The following is an 8810-nucleotide window of genomic DNA, read 5'->3' on the forward strand; positions in this document are numbered from 1 at the left end:
AAATTCCCCCAATTCATGAGAGTACAGATTAGAGAACAGGGGATCAGGAAATCTTGATATTACACGGTTCAGATCACATCTCAGGGACACAGAGTGATGTGGGTTTCCTGGTCCACTATAGAATCTTTAAGAAAATGAAGTCCTCCAGGTACACAGCCCAGCCTAAAGTTAATTCTGTAAACCTTTGGTTATATATTAAAAATTTCCCCCATTATGCTTCTGAAACAGAATTAAAAATATTGGGAAAACTAGAAGTCAGTGGCCAATATTCATACTATCCTAGGGCAGTTAAACACACACACATACTCAATCACACACACTCAATGCTCCCATATACAATCATACATGGGTAATTCTGTATATCTTTTTTCACTTTGCTGAAAACTCGCATTTAAATCCCGGCTCTGAACACATCACTTTAGCCCTCTGTGCTTCAGTTTCCCCATCTGTAAAAGAAGACTGGCAGTCCCACAAAGAGCATAGGAGACAATGTGTATGGAACACCTGGCGGCTCATTGACGATCACTGTTAATATTGCTGATGTCTGCAGGCCCCCTCAGGAGCTCTGGGGTACCCAGAGAGCTCCCACACCCTTATTTATCCCACAGCCACTGAGAGGGTATGTGTGTTAGGCCGGGCCCTGTGATAAGGGTCCAGAAACAGACACGGCCAGGGCTTGCCCTCAGTCCAGAGCTCAGTCCAGGAAAATGGGCAGATACATAAACTGGCACGGGAAAACTTGGGTGACGAGAGCGGTGCTCATCGTCATCACGCAGACCGGTGCTGGGGGACTCTGCACAGAACTTGCTAGAGCCGCCGGTTCAGGAGGGAAGAGGGGGTGTGTAAAACCGGCGTGTGGGAGGGCACCACAGCAGAGGAAACAGAAAATGCACAGACCCCAAGGCCCCAGAGAGCACGGCCATCCGGGGGTTAGCAGCCTTCAACTCCGGCAAAGGAGCAGATGCTGACAAGAAATGGGATGCCAGGAGGCTGAGCCTTGAATGACATTTGAGGAGATCTGGGGTTCACCCTTCCACCAACAAAAATGCTTTCAGCTCTAAGGAGCAGAAAACAGTGATGCAACTGGTTTAGCAAATAGGAGATGGGAGCTCCCCTGTGTCAAGAAAACGGGAGGAAGCCCATCTTGGGTTAGTAAATTCAGCAGCTCACCCATATCTTCGGGGTCTCCATTAGTTCCTGCCTTTGCTCTGCCATCTTCTGTGTCAGAATTGTCTCCTCATGGACCCAAAGTGGTTGCCATCGTTCCAACATCACATGCAGGCACCACAACGTTCAGAAGTGGAAGAGGGGCCATTGTATGTTCCATGGGTCTCTCTCTCTCTTCTGTCTTTCTCTCTCTCTCATTCTCTCCTTTTTACAATCAAGGAACTCCTTCCAGAATTCCCCAAACTTCCCTCCACCTCTAACAGGCCAGAAGACATCTTATGTGTATCCCTGAAACAATCTCTTGCAGGAGGGGTGGGCCATCGTGGGTGGCTCCCCTGGAGCTGGCCTCTCCTGAAGCTGCAGTGGTGGGACAGGGGGACAGAGGAACAGGGCAGCTGCTGAGACAGCAAGGGAGAAACGCCAGGGTGGATGTGGACGAGGCAGTGAGTGGTATCTGCTGAAGTCCCCAAAGCACTGAGGACTCATTAATAACCACCCTGTGCCTCAGTTTCCTCAACTCTAAAATGGAGATAATAGTTTCTAACTCACAGGTTTACTTGCGAAGATAAAATTGCATATCCCCTGTAAAGCCCGCACAGCAGTGCCTGACACACTTTCATCAGTCAGTAAGAATCAGTCCCTTATCATCGCTAAATTATCCTTCTTTCTAATCAAAACTCTCATTCTCCAAGTTAAGTGAGGCCCCAGGATGGAAGCAAATCTAACAGTGTGACAACTGGGAGGTCTCTTCTTGCCTCTCTAGGCCTCAGTTCCTGCATCTCTATGTCAAGATGACTGGGCCAAGTGACCTCTGCACCCTGACCATCTCTGGGGTCCATGATCCATTCTAGCCTGCTCACCATGCTTCAAGCACACTGCTTTAGCCACCCTCCAAGGCCCGCTCAGGCTGTGCTCTCAGCTTGGAATGGACCCCCATCTTTGGGACATCTCCAAACACTCCATCTGGGGAACTCTTCCCACCCTGTGTCCCTGAATTCAGCTGAGCTGAGTCAGCCTCACATTGTGCCCCCACCAGCCAGAAGCCTGTGCACCTGCTCCCTGAGGGGGTGTGGAATGAATTAGGAGATTGGGACTGACATAAATACACAACTATGTATAAAAAGACAACTCAGAAGAACATACTGCATAGCGCAGGGGACTCGACTCAACGCTCTCAGTTCAGTCACTTCAGTCACTCGTCATGTCCGACTCTTTGAGACCCCATGTGCTGCAGCACACCAGGCTTCCCTGTCCACAAAAACTCCCAGAGCTTGCTCAAACTCATGCCATCCAACCATCTCATCCTCTGTCATCCCCTTCTCCTCCTGCCTTCAATCTTGCCCAGCATCAGGGTCTCTTCCAGTGAGTCAGTCCTTCACATCAGGTCACCAAAATATTGGAGCTTCAGCTTCAGCATCATTCCTTCCAATGAACACCCAGGACTGATCTCCTTTAGAATGGACTGGTTGGATCTCCTTGCAGTCTAAGGGACTCTCAAGAGTCTTCTCCAACACCACAGTTCAAAAGCATCAATTCTTCAGCGCTCAGGTTTCTTCACAGTCCAACTCTCACATTCATACATGACCACTGGAAAAACTAGCCTTGACTAGATGGACCTTTGTCAGCAAAGTAATGTCTCTGATTTTAATATGCTGTCTAGGTTGGTCATAGTGTTTCTTCCAAGAAGTAAGCATCTTTTAATTTCATAGCTAGAGTCACCATCTACAGTGATTTTGGAGCCCAAAAAAATAAAGTCTGTCACTGTTTCCACTGTTTCCCCATCTATTTGCCATGAAGTGATGGGACCGGATGCCATGATCTTAGTTTTTTGAATGTTGAGTTTCAAGCCAGCTTCTTCACTCTCTTTCACTTTCATCAAGAGGCTTTTTGGTTCTTCTTCACTTTCTGCCATAAGGGTGGTGTCATCTGAGTATCTAAGGCCATTGATATTTCTCCCAGCAATCTTGATTCCAGCTTGTGCTTCATCCAGCATGGCATTTTGAATGATGCACTCTGCATATAAGTTAAAGAAGCAGGGTGACAATATACAACCTTGATGTACTCCTTTTCCTATTTGGAACCAGTCTGTTGTTCCATGTCCAGTTCTAACTGTTGCTTCTTGACCTGCATACAGATTTCTCAGGAGGCAGGTAAGGTGGTCCGCTTTTCCCATCTCTTTAAGAATGTTCCACAGTTTGTTGTGATCCACACAGTCTCCTGAAACATGAATTCCCCAGGTCAGTAGGTGCCCAATATGCTACTAGAGATCAGTGGAGAAATAACTCCAGAAAGAATGAAGAGATGGAGCCAAAACAAAAACAACCCCAGTTGTGGATGTGACTGGTGATGGAAGCAAAGTCCAAGGCTGTAAAGAACAATATTGCATAGGAACCTGGAATGTTAGGTCCATGAATCAAGGTAAATTGGAAGTGGTCAAACAGGAGATGGCAAGAGTGAACGTCGACATTTTAGGAATCAGTGAACTACAATGGACTGGAATGGGCAAATTTAATTCAGATGACCATTATATCTACTACTGTGAGCAAGAATTCCTTAGAAGAAATGGAATAGCCCTCATAGTTAAGAGTCCAAAGTGCAGTACTTGGGTGCAATTTCAAAAACAACAGAATGATCTCTGTTTCTAAGGCAAACCATTCAATATCACAGTTATCCAAGCCTATGCCCCAATCAGTAATGCTGAGGAAGCTGAAGTTGAACGATTCTATGAAGATCTACAAGACCTTCTAGAACTAACACCCAAAAAAGATGTCCTTTTCATCACAGGGGACTGGAATACAAAAGTAGGAAGTCAAGAGATACCTGGAGTAACAGGCAAATTTGGCTTTGGAGTACAGAATGAAGCAGGGCAAAGGCTAACAGAGTTTTGCCAAGAGAACGCATTGGTCAGAGCAAACACCCTCTTCCAACAACACAAGAGAAGACTCTACACATGGACATCACCAGAGGGTCAACACCGAAATCAGATTGAGTACATTCTTTGCAGCCAAAGATGGAGAAGTTCTATACAGTCAACAAAAACAAGACCAGGAACTGACTATGGCTCAGATCATGAACTCCTTATTGAAAATTCAGACTTATATTGAGGAAAGTAGGGAAAACCACTAGACCATTCAGGTATGACCTAAATCAAATCCCTTATGATTATACAGTGGGATAACAAATATATTCAAGGGATTAGATCTGATAGACAGAGTGTCTGAAGAACTGTGGACAGAGGTTTGTGACATTGTACAGGAGGCAGCGATCAAGACCATCCCCAAGAAAAAGAAATGCAAAAAGGCAAAATGGTTGTCTGAGGAGGCCGTACAAATAGCCAAGAAAAGAGGAGAAGCTAAAGGCAAAAGAGAAAAGGAAAGATATTGCCATTTGAGTGCAGAGTTCCAAATCAAGGAGAGTTAAGAAAGCCTTTCTCAGTTATCAATGCAAAGAAATGGAGGAAAACAATAGAATGAGAAAGATTAGAGATCTCCTCAAGAAAATTAGAATTACCAAGGGAACATTTCATGCAAAGATGGGCTCAGTAAATGACAAAAATGGTATGGACCTAACAGAAGCAGAAGATAGTAAGAAGAGGTGGCAGGAGTACACAGAAGAACTGTACAAAAAACATCTTCAAGACCCAGATAATCACAATGGTGTGATCACTCACCTAGAGCCAGACACCCTGGAAAGTGAAGTCAGGTGGACCTTAGGAAGCATCACTATGAACAAAGCTAGTGGAGGTGATGGAATTCCAGTTGAGCTATTTCAAATCCTGAAAGATGATGCTGTGAAAGTGCTGCACTCAATATGTCAGCAAATTTGGAAAACTCAGCAGTGGCCACAGGACTGGAAAAGGTCAGTTTTCATTCTAATCCCAAAGAAAGGCAATGCCAAAGAATGCTCAAACTCAATGCACTATGGTGACCTAAATAGGAAGGAAATAAAAAAAAGAGTGGATGTGTGTACACATAGGACTGATTCACTTTGCTGAACAGCAAGAAACTAACACAACATTGTAAAGTAACTATACTCCAGTGAAAGTTAATAAAAATAAAATGGGCTTCTTATAGACAACAGGTAGTTGAGTCCCATTTAGTTATGCCTCTGATAGTCTTTGTTTTTTATCAGTATATTTATACCATTCACATTTAAGGTAATTACTAATGTAATTGGATTAATATTTACCATGTTTATAATTGTTTTCTGTTTGTTACACTTGTTTCTTTTTTTTAATCTTCCTCTTCTTCTCTTGCTTCATCTGGTTTTATATGATTCCATTTCTCCCTGCTCTTAGCACATCAATTGAAATTTCTTTTAAAAAACCCTTTTAGTTGTTGCCCTAGAGTTTACAATATACATTTACAACTAATCTATAGTTATAATCTATAGTCTATATAATCTATAGATTATAATTTATAGTCTACTTTCAATAACTATATTGCTTCATGGTCCCTTATAGTAGGGTATTTCCAATTTTTCTTCCCATCCCTTATAACATTGCTGGTGTTTATTTCACTTATCCATATACTATAAACACCCAATACTTTCATTGCTGGGGTTTTGTTATTATCTTTGCTATTTTCACTTTGAACAGTTGTCTATTAGATCAATTGAGAATAAGAAAATAAAAGATTTTTACCTTCATTATTTCTTCTCTGATATTCTTCCTTTGCTTATGCAGATCTGAGTTTCTTACCTACTTTCCTCCTCTCTGAAGAACTTCCTTTAACATACCTTGGAGGGTGGGCCAACCGGTGACAAATTCCCTCAGGTTTTGTTTCTCTGAGAAATTTTACTTTTCTCTTCTGAAGTATGATTTTGCTGAATACCAAATTCCAGGTTGATGCGTTTTTTTCCTTCAATGCTTTAAAATCCCCTCTCCATTCCCTTCTTGTTTGCATGGTTTCCTGATGTAATTCTTACCTTTCCCCACCTCTGGACAAAGTGTGTGTTTGCTCTGGTTTCTTCTAGGATTTTATCTTTGTCTTTGGTTTTCTGCAGTTTGAACAAGATTTGCTTAGGTATAGATGCTTTTATATTTTGCTTACTCGGTATTCCCCAAGCTTCCTAGATCTATGATTTGGTGTCTGTCATTAATTTTGGAAAATTCCCAACCATTACTTCAAAAATGTCTCTTCTCTTCTTCCTTCTCCTTCTGGTATTCCCTTCGTGCATATATTACACCTTTTGTAACTCCCACAGTTCTTCTCTTTCCCACTCTTTTTCCTGTTTGCATTTCAGTTTGGGAAGTTTATCAGGACATATCTTCAAGTTCAGTGATTCTTGCCTTGGCCATGTCCAGTCTACTGATGAACCCATTAAAGACTTTCTTCGTTTTGGTACAATGGTTTTGATTTCTCAGATAGCCTTTGGGTATTTCCTTAGAATTTCCACCTCTTTGTTTACATTCTCCATGTAGCCTTGCATGTTACTTACTTTTTTCCATTGGAATGCTAACCAAAGTTATCAATATTTTAAAACCTCTATCTGATTAATTCCATAAATCTTTGTGATATCTGAGGCTGGTTCTAACACTTGCCTTGTCTCTTCAGACTGTTTTCTCTTGTCTTCTTGCATGCCATTAATTTTTTTGTCAAAAACCAGATATGATCTATCAGGTTATAGGAACTTAGGTAATGAGGCTTTATGTTAATTTGGTTAGGAGCTGACCTGTGTGTAAGCCCTGCTTATTGCTGTAGGTGCCAGAGGCTTCAGTTCCCTAGAATTTCCTTGCTTGTGTTTTCCTCCCCTGTTATCTTTGAGCTTCCCTAAGGACTCCTTCTTAAAAAGAGGCTGTGTCTTACAGCTCTTTCAGCTGTAATCAATTATAATACTGACGATCTGTTATATTAGCAGTAAGATGTTGGGAAGGGGAAACAGACTATATTCCTATCACTAAATCTCTGATTTCCAGTTGATCTGAGTCCCTGGGCTGTGACGTTTTTAAGTATATCTTAGCCTTTATTTCTCCTCTTAAATGAGACAGTAAGGCTAAAGAGGGCTGCAGTTATTTAACTGCCCTTCCTCTAGGTCAGACAAGGCTCTGGTAATGTATGTTTCTCCTGAGGGGTAGGCCTTTGTTTTGGCATATTTTAAAGTGTTTATTTCTCCTGCTCCAAAGAGGGTATTTTTCTCTGATCTTTACCACATGAACCTGGAAGGGTGTGGAGTGGGACAAACAGGGAAACTAGGATCGGCACTATACATATACACTGCTGCTGCTGCTAAGTTGCTTCAGTCATGTCCGACTCTGTGCGACCCCACAGACGGCAGCCCACCAGGCTCCCCCGTCCCTGGGATTCTCCAGGCAAGAATACTGGAGTGGGTTGCCATTTCCTTCTCCAATGTATGAAAGTGTAAAGTGAAAGTGAAGTCATTCAGTTGTGTCCGATTCTTAGCGACCTCATGGACTGCAGCCTACCAGGCTCCTCTGTCCATGGGATTTGCCAGGCAAGAGTACTGGAGTGGGTTGCCATTGCCTTCTCCACATATACACTACTATGTATAAAATAGATAACTAATGAGAACCTACTGGTTAGCATAGGGAACCCTGCTCAATGATCTGTGCCAACCTAAATGCAAAGGAAATCTGAAAAAAAGTGGAGATAAGTATATGTATAACTGATTCACTTTGCTGTATAGCAGAAACTAACACAACATTGTAAAGCAACTATATTCCAATAAAAATTAATTTACAAAAAGGAAAGAAATATGGGCAGATGATCTAAATAGACATTTCTCTAAAGAAGATGTATAGATGGTCAAACAATCATGAAAAGATACGCAACGTTGGTAATTATTCAGTTCAGTTCAGTTCAGTTGCTCAGTCATGTCCGACTCTTTGCGACCCCATGAATCGCAGCACACCAGGCCTCCCTGTCTATCACCAACTCCCGGAGTTCACTCAGACTCACGTCCATCGAGTCCGTCATGCCATCTAGCCATCTCATCCTCTGTCGTCCCCTTCTTCTCCTGTCCTCAATCCCTCCCAGCATCAGAGTCTTTTCCAATGAATCAACTCTTCACATGAGGTGGCCAAAGTACTGAAGTTTCAGCTTTAGCATCATTCCTTCCAAAGAAATCCCAGGGCTGATCTTCAGAATGGACTGGTTGGATCTCCTTGCAACTCTCACATCCATACATGACCACTGGAAAAACCATAGCCTTGACTAGATGGACCTTTGTTGGTAAAGTAATGTCTCTGCTTTTCTTTCTTTTTTACTTTATTTTACTTTACATTACTGTATTGGTTTTGCCATACATCAACATGAATCCACCACAGGTGTACATGAGTTCCAAATCCTGAATCCCCTCCCACCTCCCTCCCCATACCATCTCTCTGGGCTATCCCAGTGTACAGACTGGCGATTCGTTTCTTCCATGATATTATACATGTTTCAATGCCATTCTCACAAATCATCCCACCCTCTCCCCCTCCCACAGAGTCCAAAAGTCTGTTCTATACATCTGTGTCTCTTTTGCTGTCTCGCATACAGGGTTATCGTTACCATCTTTCTAAATTCCTTATGTGTGTGTTAGTATACTGTATTGGTGTTTTTCAATATGCTATCTAGGTTGGTCATAACTTTTCTTCCAAGGAGTAAGAGAGTTGGACTGTGAAGAAAGCTGAGCGCCAAAGA

The sequence above is a fragment of the Capra hircus genome, chromosome 10, assembly GCF_001704415.2.
Source record: "Capra hircus breed San Clemente chromosome 10, ASM170441v1, whole genome shotgun sequence".
In the NCBI taxonomy this organism is placed as follows: Eukaryota; Metazoa; Chordata; class Mammalia; order Artiodactyla; family Bovidae; genus Capra; species Capra hircus.